This window comes from Echinops telfairi, unplaced genomic scaffold (genome assembly GCF_000313985.2).
Source record: "Echinops telfairi isolate 266 unplaced genomic scaffold, ASM31398v2 ScPeMD7_18;HRSCAF=68, whole genome shotgun sequence".
Classification (NCBI taxonomy): domain Eukaryota; kingdom Metazoa; phylum Chordata; class Mammalia; order Afrosoricida; family Tenrecidae; genus Echinops; species Echinops telfairi.
In genome coordinates, this window is record NW_022103915.1 from 98,225,003 (window position 1) to 98,227,723 (window position 2,721).

Sequence of the window (2,721 nt, forward strand, 5' to 3'; positions counted from 1 at the left end):
GAGAGCGTGGCCAGGGTTCAGGCTCACGGTCTTGATAAATTTACACCCAATGCCAACTGGGTAACCCACATCCCAAGTCCTTCTTCTCGGGGTTGTGAACCGGGGAAGCCACTGGGTCGGTCGTCCTCAGCAAGGCCCTACTGCTGCCCCGGTCATTCCTCTGAGTCTTTACTCCAAAGACTCGGGCAGCCGGCCCCTGGCACCCCAGCTCCTTGATGTAGAAAGTGCGGATGCACAGACCCGCCTGGAGCGGGGGCTTGGGCCGAGGCCGTGGTGTTCCCTGGTGCAGAAATGAGATACCTGCCTCCAGCCTTCCAGGCACCACTGACCCTGAGGCGATGTTTCAGAGAGCGAGCGCAAGTGGCACTTGCAGTTGCGCTGTAAATGGAATTCATGTGGACGCTTTAGAGCAGCGGTTCTCCACTTTCCTGATGCCGTGACCCTTTCACACAGTCCATGTGGGGGTGACCCCCCAACCATAATATTATTTTTGTTGCTACTTCATCACTGTCATTTTGCTACTGTGATCGGGTAACCCCTGTGAAAGGGTCATTTGACCGCTAAAGGGGTTGCGGCCCACAGGTGGAGGACCACTGCTTCAGATGGTCGGATAGCCGGTGTTACCGCACTATCCAAAGGAAAACCATCCCTGACCATGAACCAAATCCTTTATTTCCTCGCTTATCCCCAGAGCATCCACCTTTTAGGTAGGGGCTCAAGCGGGTGTGGACCCACTGCGTGAGTCTGAGGCGGGGAGCCCCAAGGCTCTGGGTGGTGTGGGGGACTGCAGCAAAGTGACACAGTCTAACTGGCAGAGTCTAGCTGGCCCTTCCCAGGAGCCGCTCTCCCTCTCTTCCCATAGTGCTGCCTGCTGGCTCCCCATTCTGGTCTGAGAAGGGAATGGCCCCTCTCCCTAGGCTGCTGGGGCAGGCAAGCCCAGGAAGGATGGCTGAAGCCTGGGCAAGCCTCTGCCCAAGCAGGGCACAGGGAGCTGGCTGCTGGGGCCAGGCCTGGCCGCCTCCATTGAAAAACCTTGAGAATGGCTGGAGGGGAGGGTGAGGAGCAGGTTCGGCCTCCTGTTCCTGCTTCCCTCCCCCAACACCCCACCATCCCCCCCCACCCCCGCAGGCCCTTCCACCCCCCATGGACAGCTGTAATCTGCCTGGGAAAATCTCCTTTTTTTTTTTTTTTTTTTTCCACACAGGAAAAAATATTAGTTGTCCCGATAACAAGGAAAACAAAATCCAGTGCAGGGGCATCAGAGACTTCCTGTGGCGGAAACAATGTCCCGGGCACTGGCTCGCTCGGCAGAGAGGGCCCAGGCTGGGAGGCCAGGCTGAGGAGGGGATGGGGAGAAGACACTGGTCAGGTCCTATCCGGCCAGCGGGGGAAGGGGATGACAGATCGAGGAACTCGGAAAAAGATTCCCCCCACTTCCCCCCCAAAAACCTTGAAGTCTGGGCCATTAAGCTATATCCGGGATATGATTCAGGACTGGAGCACGTCCCTGTGAGGGGCCAGGTCCCATAGGCTCAGGTGCTCTTAAGTCTCCCCCTCTTCCTTCTCACACTCCAGCCTGGAGGACAAGGTGGGGGGCCCAGGAAGGTCCACTCTGAGGGGCCTGGCTGGCAACCGCCCGCACCCCACCCCCAGGTTTCTTGCCCTGTGTCTGACCCCAGCTGCTCTGCTGGGTAACTTTCCACTGGGGGCCCGGGGAGGGGGGGGTTTCTCTGTCAGTCTCACCTGTCTGTCTAGGGTACTCTGCTGCCCATTTCCCAAATGCCCTCCGTCCAGGGCACTCAAGCTACTTGGCCCAATGACGGTGGCCTCTGAGCAGGGTGGGCCTCCATGAGGAGAGTCAAGGGGCAGGTGAGGGCCTTGGTTAACTTGGGGCCTGTGCTCCGTGCGCCTCTCCTGCACACCGGGAGCTTCTAGAAGATGCCAGTGTCTGCGCCTCCTCCCAGGGGCACTGGTGGCATCGTGGGTAACAGGTTGGGCCGTTAACGGCAGGGTCAGCTGGTTCAAAACCACCAGCTGTTAACACGGGAAAGGTGAGGCTTTCTATTCCCATAGAGAGTCACCCTCTGGGAAACCCACAGGGCCAGTTGGTTCTCTGTGCCACAGGGCAGGGCCACTATGAATCAGAAATGCCTTGGTGGCAGCGAGAGACCTCATCCCAGACCAGTTATATCAGACGTGCCAGCTTGTGTGGTCAAAGGGGAGAAGCCTGTCCCCTTCAGTCACTTCCCGCTTGTCCACTCCCCTTCGAGGGACAGCCTCTTCAGCTCCAGACTGAAGCCCCTCGGAAATAGCCACCCAGCTGGTGGCCTTGAGAGGTGGCTGCTGAGTCCCCTACCCAGCTGGAGGCCAGCTGCCCAACCCAATAACAGGTTCTGGGTTACCCCCGCCCCCACCCTCTGCTCCTTCTCCTCCCCCCTGGGCAATGAGGCCCGGGGCCTTTGTTCCTGGCCAACAGGAGTGTGACCAGAAACCTACCCACAGCTGTAATTATACAGCCCCATTCACAGACCCTGGGCTGGCCACGCTCCTCACTCAACCTGCCCAGTTCTACTGTGCAGCATCCCTCTACCTCCACCCCCCTACCCCCTGCCCCCCACCTGCAGCCCAGTGCAGCGACTCGCCACATCCCAGGTGAGCACCAGCTTCCTTCTCGGGAGAATGCACTTCCTTCTCCCACAATGCCACGTCCAGGCTCTGAGA